The sequence below is a fragment of the Nicotiana tabacum genome, chromosome 11, assembly GCF_000715075.1.
Source record: "Nicotiana tabacum cultivar K326 chromosome 11, ASM71507v2, whole genome shotgun sequence".
NCBI classification, from domain to species: Eukaryota; Viridiplantae; Streptophyta; class Magnoliopsida; order Solanales; family Solanaceae; genus Nicotiana; species Nicotiana tabacum.
In genome coordinates, this window is record NC_134090.1 from 79,112,232 (window position 1) to 79,130,913 (window position 18,682).

The 18,682-nt window shown below is 40.3% G+C and overlaps 1 pseudogene; it reads left to right on the forward strand.

The window, feature by feature from the left end:
• Positions 1 to 18,682, forward strand: part of LOC107782913 (MLO-like protein 2) — a 76,098-nt pseudogene that overhangs the window by 35,316 nt on the left and 22,100 nt on the right.

Below are 18,682 nucleotides of genomic sequence, written 5' to 3' on the forward strand. Positions count from 1 at the left end.
AGTAGGGTACACATCAAGACATTTAGAAGCTCTCACTAGATCAATTCCGTCAACAAAATTACAACACGTACTGGCTCCCACACCGGTGGAATATAAAAATCATAGCTCGTAACCAAGAATACTCAGAAATCACATCAAACCTACCGAAATGGACAACATGAATTTACTATTAGTCTGATAACTCTCGACAATGACTAGAAACAAATGATAGACACGGCTATCACTCATAGAACCTCCCATCAGGGTAATCACATAAACATAGTGCAAATCATGAAACGCAACCATAAGTGGAGCAATAAATAGGGGAACTCGCCCCGATAAGCAAAACTGTAATGAACTACGGATGGTGCTCATTTACAACAAACCGAAAGCATACCTGAATGACATCACCTGGCATAGCGGCCTTAAGCCTACTATATGAAACATATCAGTGGGTTGGGCCTCCCCCTCTTAGTCGCCCTCTACTAACATGAATACCTTGTTGTGGCACATCTACCCCAAATCTGGGGAAATCCCTCACCATGTGGCTAGTATCTCCATACTCAAGCAACCCCACTACTGACGTGGCTGTGGAAACTGTGTGGTACGTGTACTCTGAGACCCATGAACACCTGGAGCTCAAACTGAACTAGATGTCCCATGAAACCTCTATCATGTCGCACCCTGTCTCCCAAAATAAGAACCAGCAGATCTCTTCGGTTTATGAGGCCTTCTCACCTCCCTAAACCCTCTCTACTAATCTCATCTGTCCTTTCACTCCCGGTCCCACATGCTCTATAGCCGGCGAGCAATCCCTACCACCTGCTAAAACGAAACATCTGACTCCAACTTTCGAGCCATACTGAACCGAATATCATGCCTAATCCCCTCAATGAATCTACGGACTTGCTCTCTAACTACAGCGACCAAGGCGGGTGCATGTTTGGCCAAATCACTGAATCTAGCAGCATACTCTAATACTAACATAGTGCCCTGACGCAACTGCTCAAACTCTGCGCGCCATGCATCCTGAAGCGACTAAGGTACAAACTTCCTCAAAACATCTCTGAAAACTGAACCCATGTAAGTGAAACTGTATCGGCCGGATACTCAACTCATATACCTGCCACCTCTGATAAGCCATTTTCTTGAAGCTGGAATGTAGTAATAGCAACCCCACTCGTCTCAACAGTACCCACAGTACGAAGAGTGCGATGGCACTCCTCAATAAACCTCGTGCGCTCTCTGAAGCCCAAACACCGAATGTAAGAGGGTCACATTTTTCTTGAACCTTGCAAGTCTAAGCTGCCCTTCCTCGGATACTGCTGCCCTACCACGGGCTAAACTAGAACGGCAAAATATGTCGCCACGACACTTGCGACCTGACTAGCGTGAATTCCCTGCTCTAGGGTTCTCTAGTTGTGGCAAGTACTCCTCGTCGGTCTTTGCCTCTGCCTCTGGCGACACCTGCTCCGACAGTAGCGTCATCGATAACCATATCTCGTGTCCTCACTATCGGTGAGAGAGTGGAAGGATAAAAGTTCAAACCCCAAGATCACTAAGCTCGCACGATAGGAATGAAAGAAGTGAGATTGTCCTAATAGTCCCGTAGCCTCTCGAAGATAAGTACAGACGTCTCCGTACCGATCCGCAAGACTCTACTAAACTCGTTTATGACTCGTAGCGCCTATGAACCTAGAACTCTGATACCAACCTGTCACGACCCAATTTTTCTCTCCGTTGGGTTTTGTGATGGCACCTAGTCTTAAGGACTAGGTAAGCCTACTAAAATGCGGAATAACAACAATAACTCATAACAACTAGAATGCTTCTGAGATGAATCCTTTATACAATGAAAAACTTCCCAAAACCCGGCAGTACAAGTCATAAGCTCTACAGAGTTTCACTACAACTTCTAAACAAAAATGTATGGAAATAAGTACAACAATGTGCATATAAAATAGGAAGGTGACTCTGAAGCTTGCGAACGCAACAACAGGACTACCTTGAGTCTCCTCGGCAAGAATCCACACCGCTACTAACGAACATTACCTGGATTTGTATAAAAAATGTGCAGAAGTGTAGTATGAGAACACTACAGCGGTGCCCAATAAGTATCAAGACTAACCTCGGTGAAGTAGTGATGAGGAGCAGTCAAGACACCTATTGGTCTAATAAGCAGAACAAGTATAAGTATAGAAAACAACCAAACATGATATATGTATAAAGACTAAACGATTTCTAACAATACAGAAAAATGCAATAAGGAAAGGAAATAACAAGTATAGTGGAAAAAACCCATAATAAAGCTCATAAAAGTGAACAAAGAAAAATACAACCCAAATCGAAATCACAAGGTACAGTAAGGGCAAATCATCACGCAGCAACTACGCCAGCCCTCACTTTGAGTCTTAACCATCAAGTATCAGTCAAATAATCAAACTCTTTTCAAGTGGTAAAAAAAATTGGTTTGAATTATACTTCTCAAATAAGTGTCTTTTTCAGAAGGGTTTCTTTCCAAATAATGCTTCAAGTATAATCTTTACTATAAAGAAAATCCTCCGAATATAAGTCACCATGTGACACCTCATCTCATAATCATACAATGTGGATCCCAATACCTGAACCCTAACACTTGGCATCCTGTGCTCTCATCACCCCTCATAATTATACTGACAACTCACATGCCCAAAGAGTCATTCTCACATGGAAGGAATATGAACAAGGGTGCGTCTACACTCAAAAATCTCAACGAGCATCCTACTCGATAAAGGTGATTAACCACATGTATGCTTGTGCAAGTGTCCTAACATAATTCGCACCAACTAGTAAGTATAAGGAATGGAACGTAAATATGAATGTTTGCACATGGATAGAATAAATGAAAACATCAGCTCAGAACATAATGATTTTAACAGGGGATCTCCCAGGATATCATCCCGTAGTCCCAAACGTAAATATGTGTGCTAGGGATCTCTTGGTATCCTTAATATATGCACTAGGGATCTCCTGGTATCCCTAGGATCTCTTGGTATCCTCAATATATGTACTAGGGATCTCTTGGTATCCCGAGGAATTCTTGGTATCCTCAATATATGTACTAGGGATCTCTTGGTATCCCGAGGATCTCTTGGTATCCTCAATATATGTACTAGGGATCTCTTGGTATCCTCAATGTATGTGCTGGGGATCTCTTTGTATCCCGCACTACAGACCAATCAATATAAATGTACATGTGCACGGCATCACCCTTTGTACCTTATCACGCTTCCTCAACCAAATAGTAGAAACAACAACATCCGGGCAATGGAGTCAATAATAAAAAATAATAACATCCCGGCAAGGGAATCAACAATAGAAAATAAGGGTCAAAAAACAAGAAACACGATAACCTTAACACAATAACAAGACATAATATGCACGAGATAGCTACACAGATAACCACAACAATTGGACATGTAATATATTTGCACGAAGTCACATAGGAACTTACAATCAAGGAGTATCAAAATAATAAGGAAGGCAATTACTTCAATTAAGGCAATTAAGGGTCAACGTAACATGTAGAATTAGAGGAAAGCTGATAACATCATATGGCATATAGAGGCAATTTAAGTAGTTAGGAAAAACCAATTATAACGAACTACTTTCCACATAATGAACATAAGGACCTTAGAATCCTGTAGCAAAATTTCCCGCAAATAAGTCCGAGCACACGCTCGTCACCTCGCATGCACGGACTACAATTAGCATAGAAGAGTCAAATCATATGGGAAAATCCCCCGCACAAGGTTAGGCAAGATACTTACCTCAAAGGCGACAAACCGATACACTAAAATGCACCTATCGGGTGAAAAGACCTCCGGACGGCTCAAATCTAACCAAATTAACTTCAAAGCTCAAATAAAATACATAAGAAACTATTCTGAATCATAAAGTTTCAATCTTTACAAAAATATAAAAATCGACCCTAAAGTCGACCCCCGGGCCCGCACCTCAAAACTCGCCAAATTTTAAAAAATCTGATCACTCATTCCAAAATGAGTTCAACCATACAAAATTTATCCAATTCCGACACCATTTGGTCCCTCAAATCATGATCTTTCATTTTAGAAATTTTCTTTAAAAACCCACATTTTCCTCAACCCAAATCACAAATTAAATGATAAAAATGAAGACAAATTCATGGAATATAATATATTCTAGGAGAATAACACTTACCCAATCATTTTGCTTGAAAAACCCATAAAGAATCGCCCAAAATCGAGCTCTAGAACTTCCAAAAATGTTAAAAATGGCTAACCCTCGGAATAGAGTACTATTTATTCTGCCCAGGGATTTATGCATCGCGATCGTGGAGATTGGGTCACAATCGTGGAGAAGAGAATCAAGCTTTCCAGAAATACCCTTCGTAAAATAAAGGATGCGGACGCGATGAACAATGGCAGGAGATTACGCGAACGCGGGGAAATGGATACGAACGCGAAGAAGAGGAAAGCAGACCTTAACGATCGTGGGAATTTCTATGCGAACACGATGAAGGAAAAAGATGCAACCAGTAACAACACATCGCGAACGCGAGAGGCCGTTCGCGATTGCGATAGAGGAATACCAGAAGAAGAAACAGTAGTTCAAAACAAGGGAAAAATGACCCGTAGCCCACCCGGGACATACCCGAGGCCACCGAGATCCCGTCTAAACACACAAACAAGTCATATAACCTAACATGGACTCGTTCGAGGTCCCAAATCATATCAAACAACAACGAACCGACGAATCGCACCATGAATCGATTTATGAACTTCCAAATCTTCCAACTTCGAAAACTTGAGCCGAAACCGATCAAATCAACCCAGAATGACGTTAAACTTTGCAGACAAATACAAAATGACATAACGGAGTTGTTCCAACTCTCGGACATGAATTCTGACCCCAATATCCCAAAAGTCAACTGTGGGTCAAACTTCTCCATTTTCCAACTTTTGCCGAATTGCCTCAACTTACCCTATGGACCTCCAAATCTGAATCCGGACACGAGCCTGAGTCCAAAATCACCATACGAAGCTGTTGGAATCATCAAAAATTTATTCCGGGACCATTTACTCAAAAATCCAACTCTGGTCAAATTCTTACCGTTCAAACTTCCAAAGCTGGATTCCTTCTTCCAATTTGACTCTAAACCATCCGTTAATTGAATTCCACCATGCACTCAAGTCGATACTCATATTATGAAGTTGTTTCAGACCTTACACCGCCGAACAAAGTTTAATTTCCCAAAACAACCGGTTGGGTCGTTACAGTTTCGATCACAAGGTTTGTCCAATTATTCTCCATAGCTACTTGAATTCCATGTTTTAGTGCTTGAAGTTCAATTGCAATTGGGGTAGGGCCCAGAATGTCCTTACTAAAACCAAGAATCCATTGTCTTTGGTCATCTCTGAAGATTCCTCCAATACCACCTATTGAGTATTTGTTGTGGAAGAAGCCGTCTATATTAAGCTTAATAAGGTTAGTATGTGGGGGTTACCAGCGCGTAGTTGAGTGATCACTACTAGGAGGGATGATTACACAGTGCTTATATTCTAGGGCCCATGCATAGACAAGGTGACTGGAGAGGATGTTGTTTTTTCGATTGAAGATGTTGTTATTGCTAATATTCCATAAAAGCCACAGAGCAAAGGGAAGGAATTCTTCCCAGGTTAAGGAGAGGTTTGGGATTTGGTGGGAAGTCTGTCTTAAAGCATTGAGCCAGTGAGTGTTAAGAATTAGGGTGTTAGTGTTAAGACCAACAATATTCCAGAAAAGAGTTGCGTAGGGGCAATAGAGGAAGATATGGGTGGTAGTCTCTTCTACTTGTAGACAAAGGGTATAAATATGGTCGATTTGTAAATCAATATGATTAAGGCATGATTTTGTGGGGAGTCTGTTGTGCATGCATTGTCAAAGGAAGTGTTTAATTTTATTTAAGGTATTGAGTTTCCAAATCCATTCAAAGGAAGGAGTAGATGTTTGAGGGCATTCCTGGTGGAGAAGTGATATAGTTGTTTTTGTCAAAAAAATTACCATTAGAGGTCAAAAACAAATAAGGATAGTCAGTGAGGTTGTTATTAAGAGAGGGATTTATAGAAAGTATAAGATTGGTGATTTCCTGTGGTAAAGCAAATGAAAGGTTGGATAGATCCCAGCTATTATTAGTATAAATCTCACTGATTTGTTTGTGAGTGTCATGTGGAGTTAAAGGCCCATAAATCATGCTACGAAGTGATTGATTGTTAGGAAGCCAAATGAAATCTCAGAAATCTACACATGTGCCATTGCCAATGTTCCAAGCAATACCTTTTGAGCAAATTTTCCAACCAGAAAAAATGTTGTGCTAGGTAAAGGAACAAATTTTTGCATTGGTGCGTGCACTATATTTGCTTATCAGGATGGTACCCCAAAGTTTAGAGGGTTGTGTGAATAGTCTCCATGAAAGGCTGGCTAGGAGAGAAAGGTTTTTATGGGAGGACTTATGAATTCCTAGACCTCCTTTCTCTTTTGGTAAGGTGACTGTGTCTCATTTGACATAATAAATCTTTCTAGATTAAGTGGTGGAACCCCAAAGAAAATCTTGTTGGATTTTATCTAGATGTTTCTGAATAGTAGGGGGTAGGAGGAAATAAGACATTGAATGGTTTGGAAGAGCATTAGGGGTTGTTTTGATTATGGATGATCTTTTTTTGTTCAATCGCCCTACTCTTTTACTCTTCTTGATTCATTTTGTTCCCTTTCAGGTAATTATGAATTAATAATACTTGAGTAATTTCACAATCTATTGCTGAGAATAGTTATAAAAATATGTGGCATGATACACATTTGTTTATATATAAGATGAAAATTGTTCCGACAAAATTACTATTGAGAATTTGATAATTCGAATATATTTGTCGCATTTTTTTGGTTTTGCAGGATGCATATCAACTTGCTTTCTTTGCTTGGAGCTGGGTAAGTGTATTTATATATGTTTCAATTTCTTTTGCTTTCCTTCCTTTAAGGTCGTAGCATGAGGTGTGGCCGAGGATGGAACTGGGACAACTAATGGTAACGAACGCAACAATGACTTATTCTGTTAACGTGCTATTTGTATACCATGCCCCTTTATAATTTTGAATTTAAAAAAATCACCTTTTTAGATCTCTTACGTGTAAAAATAAATCTCTAATGTGTAAAAAAAGATAGGGTCAAAAAAACTAAAAACAACTTTGTAAACAACCAAAAACCAATTGAAACAGAGTCAACAACATTAAATAGGAGCTTCCTTAATTTTTTTGATGATTTTCAATTCAGTGTACCCACATATTTGACAAAAGATAAATAGATACATTCTAGACAAATTTAGTGAGCGTTTGGACATAAAAATTGTAAAATTATAAAATAGGGTGAAATTTTTTTCCAAGTGAAAATGGTATTTGATATTTAGAGTTGTATTTGGATATGATATAATTTTCGATTGTTTTTTAAGTTTTGTAAGTGATTTGAGTGAAAATTTTGAAAAATAGTTTTTTGGAGTTTTTCAAATTTTCGAAAATTTCCAAAATGCCTCTTCAAGTAAAAAATAAAAATAACAAACGCTGATTTCAAAACGGGCTCTTAAAGTTTCGTGTGCCGACTCATTACTCATGCGGCATGGATCACCCACACCCCACAAAAAAAACAAAGAAAAAAAAGGAAACAACAATTTCTTTCTTGTTTCATTGTTTCTTGGATATTAAAACTGACACATGTATTTGCAGTGGAAATTTAATTTACCATCTTGCTTCCACAAGAATGCATCAGACATAGCCATATCACTCTCCGTGGGGTGAGCTTCTTACTAGTAATATTTCACTTCCCATAAGAGTACTAGTTGGAGCAAAAATCATTATATAATTCTAATGGCATAACTGTTTGACTCAAAAGATATTAAAATCTTTTTGAACAAATCAATCAAAAATAAAGGGGTAAATCTTAGCTGAGAATAATAATCTCTAGAAAGAGTGATAGATCAAGAGAAGATGGATCACGAGATTTCTTTTTATTGATAAATAGTAATGTAGCTAGAATTTGGAATCCCCTCTTTAAGGTTATTACCCTATATATATATAAAGAGCGAGACTCTTCTAAGCAGTAAAAGATAATTTACAAGGAATTATTCAAAGGAATATTCCCAATGTCCCCTAATGGGCATGCATTATTACAAGGGTTGTCCATTCTCTGGTTTGTCTCAGGGTCGTCTCCCTCAGGACGTCAATTCAAGGAGGCTCCGTCAATCGTCATACTCGTCGTCGGTCGTGGTTAGTCAAATTTGGACGCATACAGTTAGTCCCTCCACTTGTCGAGGTCGCAACTGGGTGCGTCCTCGATGAGCGGACATCATGCGTTCCTATGGAGAAATTTTGAGCCATTGAGACATTACGAAGTGTCCAATGGGGGATGGTCAGCGTGCTTAGCAAGAAACCGGGTAATATACTTTACCGGAAAATGATGTCATCTTCACGTGCGTCATCATCACGCATGTTTTCGAGGCAGGAGTTGATGACTTGATGCTTCGATTTTAGCGCTACTTTGTGACTCTCTGCTTCGATTCTGGCGCCACCCAACCCTATAAATAGGTGAAGGGTTTGTTTTTTCAAAAGTTTTTGGCCATTCCACTCTTGATAACCTCCTTATCTTTCCGAGCTAACACTGATAATTTTCTGCTTCTTCTTCTTAATTCTTCGTTCACAACTTCATCTTTTTCCTTTGTTTCTACGGTATCAGCACCTCCTTTCTTTTAACAGAAGCATGCCGAGGCAACACCGATCTCGCGAAAGGATTCCTGAAGCCGTTCCACCGTCCATGATGCCCCCTTCGGGCAGTGAAGACGCGGCGGTAGAAGAGGGTGACAACCTTCCTACGGTGGAGGAATTACTGCCAAGACACCCCTTGTCTCGAAGTGACTTCCTCAAAGATCCCCCTTCTACTCCGGACCCCGTACTCTCTGAGACGGAGCAAGTTCACATTGACTCTCTTCGTGTGAAGTATGGCATTCCCGCTCATGTAGATATGGTTCCAGCGGGGAGAGATTCCGTAGATGTCCACAGACCTGGGTACTGTGCTTTTTACGAGTACCCTTTTATGATTGGCTATACTCTTCCTCTCTTCCCCTTAGTGGAAGAGTTCTGTAGGTTCAACCAAGTTTGTCCGGCACAACCTTTGCCGTATAAGCTTAAGATACTTCTGCCGCTAATCAAGTATGCGAAATTGGCGGAGTGTAACGTTTCAATTCACCACCTTTTTCACCTCTTCACACCTGACTTCCACAGGGGCACCATGGTGCATTTGAGTCTCCGTGGTACGAAAGGGCTGGTGGTCGGGATAGATGACCAGGCAAGTCGCAAGTTTTGGCACAAGTACTTCTTTGTCAAGACCGAACATGTTGTTTCTGACTCCGCCAGGTTCCCGGAGCGATGGAATGAGACTCCTAAGTGTCGCCACTCGTTTTACTCTTCATCTGTATTCATTATAAAGTTTGTTTGCTTCCCGTTTGCAGCTATGGGACGTCCATCTTGCCCTATTGCGGATATTAGGGATTGGGTAGCCCGTCTGTTGCCTCATGCAGCGGAAACCTGAGATTGGCCTTCCTTCGTGAAGAATTATAGCCCTAAAGTCCCCTCTGGTAATTTTTTTCCATACCACTCTGTTGGCCGTATGACTTTGTTTATTAATACGACCATTCGTGATGAAAGGTCGAGGAGCTTCCAGGTGGAGGGCGTTAGTCCTTGCGTTTCGACAGGCCATTGCTACCGCGGACATGCAGCTTATTTTGAATGAATTTGTTCGAGAGGGTCATCCTCAACCTATTCAATTAGAAGGCCCCTCTCGAGTCGTGGTTGTGAGGGAGGAGGCTTCTTCGGTACCGGCTTCACATCCTTTGGATGAATCCTCTAACGGGGACAAGCCGTTATCGAGAAAAAAGAGGAGGGTGGAGCTTGGGAAGGGCATGGTCGTGGACGCTGATAGAAGCAGGGCGTCGTAGATGGTGCCCGTGCCTGTATTTATGGCTGACGCCATTTTATCGGGTAGATTTTCCTAAATGGAAGGAGTTTACCTAGGAGTCGACTCAGTACGCTCTACTGAGGGAGGTGCATCGTCCAATGTCGGAGGCCGTCGTGTTAAGTGTTATGACTCAGGTTCAGATGTCCACCCAGAGGATGTCAACGAGTTCGTAGATCGCCATACTTACGTAGAGGTCAGAACGGAAGGTCTAATCGTCACATAGTCATCCCGGGGGACTATAACTTGCTGCTGAACTGCGAGCAAGTGGCATCTGCTTTAGCTCCTCTATGTGCTGCCCCTGAAAATGAGGTGCTTAGAGCGATGAGCGACATGGAGTTGTCTCAGAAGGTCGCTGGTATGGCCTTGCGGGTAGGTGCCTTTCCTTCCCTTTTTGTCGTTGGGTTTGTGTGGTGATCGTCGATCTGCACTTTGTTTCTAACTTCTCCCTTTTCTTTTCTTTTTGTGCCAGACCCTCGTCATGGAGATTGAGCGAGAGTGTAGGGAGAGCAAAAGGACGACCATTTATGAGAAGATGTCTTCCAAATATCAACAGTATCGTGCTAAGCATCACGCGATGGCCAGCATTTATAACCAGGACCCTGAGTTTCAATTCTTTCGCGAAGGGCTCAAATAGCGGGAGGACCAACTAGAGCGTAAGATCTAAGAGTTGAGGGAGCGGGATGAGAAGCTCATGAAGACTGTCACCCATAACAGAGAACTCGAGGCTTCCCTTAAGGTTAAGGATGACGAGCTTGAGTTGAGCAGGGGGTGATGGCCGAAAATGCCGACTTTCAGGAAAAGGTGGCCAGTTTGACCGCTGAGTTGAGTGCGAGGGCGGTGGAGGTAGAAAGGCTTAAGGGCGAGCTGAGCATCGGTACTGATAAGTTGGCGGGAGCTATTTCTGGAACTGCATCTTTAGAGAATACCCTCCGTGTTTGTAGGTCAGAGCTGACTGAAGAGACAGAGGCCTCTAATCTCAAGGTGGCGGGGCTCGAAGGGCATGTCAAAGAACTGGAGGCGGAGATATCTATGTTAAATGGACAAGTGGCCTTGCTGAGGGCGGAGGATGCAAGTCGACGTTCTCGTGCCTCAGTCGATCTGGTCGTGCCTCAACCGATCTGGTCGTGCCTCATCATTTATATGTGTTGTGGGTCCATGTTGAGGCCTGGCTTGAAGTGTACAAGGCTTTTTACGCCGAGGGGAGGGCAACTGAGGTGGAACTTCAGGCCGTGCACACCGAAGCTCGTGCAGCTCGTGAGGCATGTAGGTACGGCCCCCTTACACCCGACGAGGATGACATTAATTCTGATGATGCGAACTGTCTTGCTTCAGACTCGTGGTACGAAGATGCTTAACCCACCGGGGATGATGTGTAGTCTTTGTTTGTAATTGCTTTTATTTTGGGGTTTTTGTAGGGGGCATACTTGAGCTCGTTTGTAAAGATGAGTGTAAATAACATTTTGATGCAATGTAAAATATATTTTGTCGATTCATTCTTCATTGCAATTCTTACGATATCCGGGATACCCGTCGAGCTGTTAAGTCGATTTAGATTTTGGGCAAAAATTCCTTTTTTTCGTCGATAGCCTTGGTCATTGGGATGTTGCTTCAGACTGTCATTGATGTAGTATCCCGTCATAGTCTGAACGAGGTCGAACCCATATTTTTGTTGATGGCCTTGGCCATTGGGATATTGCTTCTAACTATCGTCAAAGTAGGACCCGTCGTAGTTCAAACGAGGTCGAACTCATGTTTTTGTCGATGGCCTTGGCCATTGGGATGTTGCTTCGAACTGTCATCGAAGTAGGATCCCGTTGTAGTTCAAACGAGGTCGAACTCATGTTTTTTTCGATGGCCTTAGCCATTGGGATGTTGCTTCGAACTGTCATCGAAGTAGGATCCCAACGCAGTTTGAATGAGGTTGAACTCATGTTTTTGTCGATGGCCTTGGCCATTGGGATGTTGCTTTGAACTGTCGTCGAAGTAGGATCCCGTCGTAGTTCGAACGAGGTCAAACTCATGTTTTTGTCGATGGCCTTGGCCATTGGGATGTTACTTCGAACTATCGTCAAAGTAGGATCCCGTCATAGTTTGAACGAGGTCGAACCCATATTTTTGTCGATGGCCTTGGCCATTGGGATGTTACTTCGAACTGTCGTCGAAGTAGGATCCCGTCGTAGTTCGAACGAGGTCGAACTCATGTTTTTATCGATGGCCTTGGCCATTGGGATGTTGCTTCGAACTGTCATTGAATTAGGATCCCGTCGTAGTTCGAATGAGGTCGAACCCATGTTTTTGTTGATGGCCTTGGCCATTTCTTGTTGGATATTTGATCCTATTCCCGTAGGAAGATATGTCGACTTTATTCATGCAATGGAGGTTTGATTATATACTTGTAAGAATCACATGCTGACTCTGTACATACAATGGAGATTTGATTATATTCTTGTGATAATCACATGTCGACTCTGTACATACAATGGAGATGATTATCTATATCCAGTCCCTTTATTACTTCGCGCTCCGGAAAATATGTCGATGGGCGGGTAATGAATCAGCACTCCAAATCTCGAAACGTCTCACTTGCCGCCTCATTAAAAACCTTCCCGGGAAAACCCGATTGGTACAGAACCCGAGTGAGGGAAAAAGAATACGACTTGGGTGACACCTTCTTTTAGAGGTGGAAGTATTTGATATGGGCGACAGTCCAGTTGTTTTGGAGTAGTTTTCCCTCCATTGTTTCTAACTAGAATGCTCCTTTATTTGTTGCAGCTGTGATTTTGTATGGTCCGTCCCAGTTTGTTCCCAGTTTTCCCTCATTAGGGTCTTTTGCGGCTTGTGTTTTAGCCTTGAGGACATAATCTCCGACTTTGAGCGGTTGCACCTTGGCCCTCTTGTTATAGTACCTTTCCACTTGTTGCTTCTGGGCTACCATTCTTATGTGGGCTATGTCTCTCCGTTCTTCGACTTTATCCAGATTTTGTAGCCTACTTTTGTCGTTGATTGGTCTGCTCTCGTTGGAGTATCTCAAACTGGGCTCTCCGACCTCGATGGGTATAACTACATTAGTCCCGTAGACCAGTGAATATGACGTCTCACCTATGCTGGTTTTTGGCGTAGTGTGGTATGCCCATAATACTTCCGGTAGTAGTTCAGGCCATAACCCTTTGGCATTTTCAAGTTTCTTTTTCAATATATTCAGTATTACATTATTGGAGGATTCGGCTTGACCGTTGCCGGCAGGGTGATATGGCGTGGAGATTATTCGCTTGATGTGCCATTTTTTGAAAAACTCGATCTTTTTCTTTCCGACGAACTGGGGTCCATTGTCGCATTTGATTTTCCATGTGGGCGCCAAATTGTTTAACTCAAAAGATATTAAAATCTTTTTGAACAAATAAATCAAAGATGAAGGGGTAAATCTTAGCAGAGAATAATAATCTCTAGAAAGAGCGATAGATAAAGAGAAGATGGATCACGAGATTTCTTTTTATTCATAAATAGTAATGTAGCCAGAATTCGGAATCTCCCTCTGCAAGGTTATTACCCTCTATATATATAAAGAGCGAGAATCTTCTAAGTAGTAAAAGATAAATTACAAGGAATTATTCAAAGGAATATTCCCAATGTCCCCTAATGGGCATGCATTATTACAAGAGTCATCCATTCTCTGGTTTGTCTCAGGGTCATCTCCCTCAGGACGCCAATTCAAGAAGGCTCCGTCAATCATCGTACTCGTCGTCGGTCGTGGTCAGTCAAATTTGGACCCATACAATAACTTTGCTACTTTTACCTAACAAAACATAGACTAAATCCTCCTTTTTAATATTTCCCCCCTATTGCATGTGGCCATAAATTAAGGAGCATATTCATTGATGCATTTTGATCTTGTTAGGGCTCTCATTCAAGTGCGCTGTAGCTACGGCTCTTCCACTATATGCCTTGGTTACTCAGGTATCCTCTTCCCTCTCTCCTAGATTAATTGTTCGTAATTTACTTTTTTGGTATCAACCACCTTAATCCCGTTAAGAAATATTGTTCAATATATCTTGAAACGAATTAATATGTAGCATTTCTCATACAATTTCCACTTCTCAATACTGCAACTTTTAATCTCTGTCCCTTTGAACAATGACTCAATCAGGATATAATAATATATGCATATATATATTGACAATGTAAAAATTCATTACATTAAATGCGTAATTTAACATGTGACATGTTAGTTACTAATTTTATTAGGTTGTTATTATAAGTGATCTAAACGTATAAATATCATTTACACTGCCCATATATAGAACCTAAACTCATCCAATTAACTATTAAAGGGTGACTCGTCTTTCATATAATCAAGAGGAAAGCGTTAGATTTTGCCCTGAATTTCTAGTCTATTAGGACTCTCTTTCTTGAAAGAAGGGAAAAATACTCCTAAAAAATAAATCTCTTTCGTATGCCTCTATCATTTTCTTGAAGGAAAAGTCTTGGACATCTATAATTGAGGATCTCTACTTCTTACAATAACAACAATAATATAGTCTTGTTTATGGGCAGATTTTTCTCTCAATAATTTTTATGCTTTTATACTAATTTTAATATGTAGGTCCATTAACCAAACTCCATTATAATATTCTCTTTTAGTATAAATCTTTTGTCGTCGGCTTTGCATGTTATTTCGATCCCAACATAAGGTTACATATATTACGGGGAAAAAATCATGAATACATTTCATTAATTATTGGACATGTTTGCAGATGGGATCAACAATGAAACCGGTTATCTTTGGTGACAATGTGGCATCCCCTATAAGAACATGGCACCAGACGGCGAAGCTGCGGGCGAAGAGCGGCCGGCCATCAGGAAATGTGAGTCCCCTCACAAGCAGGCCAGCTACACCATTGCATGGAGGTTCCTCCCCTGTTCACCTAAAGAAATATGGATACCAGAAAAATATTGCCCAATATTATCCCCCCGTTGAACCATCTCCCTGTCGGAGGATTGAGGCTAATCAAGAAGAGTTAAAAAAAATCCTACCATAAGAGTAAATAAAGCAAACTCAAATTACAGGACTACAGTGACTAAAGCTTGAGAAAGCAAATTTTTAGTTATTTTTTTGTTCATTCTTTTCATATAAAGAGGTAAATAAACTTTCAGTTCCGAAAGAAATATATAAAAAAGTATAAATTTAGCAAATTATTTTCAGATTATTGTCTAGTGTTGTTTCACTATCATCGACTTATTATTAGCTTACTACGAACCGAAAACCGAACCAAACCGATGGTTTGTATTTAATTTGGTTTGGTTTTGGTTTTAAAATTTTAAAAACCGATTAAATTGGTTTGGTTTTGGTTTTAATCAAAAATCGATCAAACCGAACCGTGAGCACCCCTAATAATTCGTTTGGTTTGGTTTTAACTAAAGAAAGTCAAATCGAAACCAAACCAACCCGACATTACATATATAGAAATTTTAGATATATTTAATATATAAATATACTTGTTGTGATGTAATTTATAAATATTTCTTAAAAATGTTCATAATTTTATCTTTTAAGGTATTATTTCAATATTGTACTTAGAACTTTTGAATGTTCCAATAAGTTTTATAGCCATTAACATTAGTAAATTAAGTATTGATAACAAAAGCCTAAACCAAAATCAAATCAATATTAATACTAACAAAAGACATTTAATTCAATACTACGAACGAGAATGTATTGAATATCTATTTTACAAAAGAGAAATGATTAGGTGCTCAATAGCCCTGGTCAATATGATTTTGACCCATTCTTTTAGATGTAGACAAGAAAAAAAATGGATCACTTTTGGCAGCAGTATAATGGTCCCTTTTAACAACTGTTGCATAAAATTTGATCAATCACTAAACAACTGAAAATGAAAACACTTAAAAATTCTCAAGAATGACCCCACTTTGAACTGCTCTTTCTTTCTTGCAAGACCCTATTTTTACATTTTCTTTCATACATCTCCTTTGTCCATGCTTAATTTTCGACTAATAAAAAAGACTTCTACTTCCTCAGGTTGGTATTCATACTATTGGCTACCATTCATTCCTTTAATTGCAAGTCATCCCATACCCCCCCCCCCCCTTTAATTCAATTATCTAATTCTGAAAATTGAATAGGGTTTTATGTGGGACGCACAACCTGCTTGCCTGGAGTAATAGTGGAATATATTTTCAGATAATACTACTGGTGGGCACAAAATTTCAAGTGATCATAACAAAAATGGGACTAAGAATTCAAGAAAGAGGAGATATTGTGAAGGGAACACCACATTTTTTTTAGAAGAAGAAATACTTTATAACATACTATTAAGGGTCGTTACAAGGGGTGTCCTTAGAGGACTATGAACTTTATTAACTGGGGGAGAACTAGTTATTGGGGGGGGGGGAGGGGGGGATAACTACTAAGTTAGGGCTAGCATGGGGTTGCAGTAATTTAGTACCAATGTCATAAAAGTTGGGGGTTTCCACTACTACTACGTCCACTATTAGTACCGATGTCAATGTATCCTCGGCAAGAATCCACATCGCTACTAACGAATAATACCTGGATCTGCACAAAAAATATGCAGAAGTGTAGTATGAGCACACCACAGCGGTGCCCAGTAAGTATCAAGACTAACCTCGGTGGAATAGTGACGAGGAACAGTCAAGACACCTACTGGTCTAATAAGCAGAACAAGTATAAGTATAGAAAAGAACCGAACATGATATCTGTATAAAGACTAAGCGATAATTCTAATAATACAGAAAAATACAATAAGGAAAGGAAACAACAAGTATAGTGGAAAAAAAACCATAATAAAGCTCGTAAAAGTGAACAAAGAAAAATACAACCCAACTCAAAATCATAAGGTACAATAAGGGCAAATCATCACTCAGCAACTACGGCAGCCCTCACTTTGAGTCTTAACCAGCAATTTCAGTCAAATAATCAAACTCTTTTCAAGTGGTAAAAAAAATTGGTTTGAATTATACTTCTCAAATAAGTGTCCTTTTCAGAAGGGTTTCTTTCCAAATAATGTTTCAAGTATAATCTTTACTAAAAAGAAAATCCTCCGAATATAAGTCACCCTGTGACACCTCATCTCATAATCATACAATGTGGATCCCAATACCTGAACCCTAACGCTTGGCATCCTGTGCCCCCATCACCCCTCATAATCATACTGACAACTCACGTGCCCAAAGAGTCATTCTCACATGGAAGGAATATGAACAAGGGTGCGTCTACACACAAAAATCTCAAAGAGTTTCCTACTCGATAAGGGTGATTAACCACGTATATGCTTGTGCAAGTGTCCTAACATAATTCGCACCAACTAGTAAGTATAAGGAATGGAACTAACAACACCCATAATGTTTGCACATGGATAGAATAAATGAAAACATCAGCTCAGAACATAATAATTTTAACAGGGGATCTTCCAAGATATCGTCCCGTAGTCCCAAACGTAAATATGTGGGCCAGGGATCTCTTGGTATCCCGAGGATCTCTTGGTATCCTCAATATATGCACTAGGGATCTCTTGGTATCCTCAATATATGTACTAGGGATCTCTTGGTATCCTCAATATATGTACTAGGGATCTTTTGGTATCCCGAGGATCTCTTGGTATCCTCAATGTATGTGCTGGGGATCTCTTTGTATCTCGCACTATAGCCCAAATAATATAAATGTACATGTGCACGGCATCACCCTTCGTGCCTTATAACTCTTCCTCACCCAAATAGTAGAAACAACAACATCCCGGCAAGGGAGTCAACCACAGAAAACAATAACGTCCCAGCAAGGGAATCAACAACAGAAATAATAACATCCCGGCAAGGGAATCGACAATAGGATAATAACGTCCCGGCAAGGGAATCAACAATATGAAATAATAACGTCCCGACAACGGAATCAACAATAGAAAATAAGGGTCACGGAAATACCAAGAAGCACGAGATAGCTACACCGGTAACCATAACAATTGGACATGTAACATATTTGCACGAAGTCACAGAGGAACTTACAATCAAGGAGTATCAAAACAATAAGGAAGGCAATTACTTCAATTAAGACAATTAAGGGTCAACGTAACATGTAGAATTAGAGGAAAGCTGATAACATCATATGGCATATAGAGGCAATTTCAGCAGTTAGGAAAAACCAATTACAACGGACTACTTTCCACATAATGAACATAAGGACCTAAGAGTCCTATAGCAAAATTTCCCTCAAATAAGTCTGAGAAAACACTCATCACCTCGCATGCACGGACTACAAATAGCATAGAAGACTCAAATCCTAAGGGAAAATCCCCCACACAAGGTTAGGCAGGATACTTACCTCAAAGGCGACAAACTGATACTCTAAAATGTACCTCTCAGGTGAAAAGACCTTCGGACGGCTCAAATCTTACGAAATTAACTTCAAAGCACAAATAAAACACATAAGAAACTATTCCGGATCATAAAGTTTCAATCTTTACAAAAATATAAAAATCGACCCAAAAGTCGACCCCCGAGCCCGCACCTTGGAACCCGTCAAATTTTACAAAATACGATCACCCATTCCAAAATGAGTTCAACCATACAAAATTTATTGAATTCCGACACCATTTGGTCCCTCAAATCATGATAT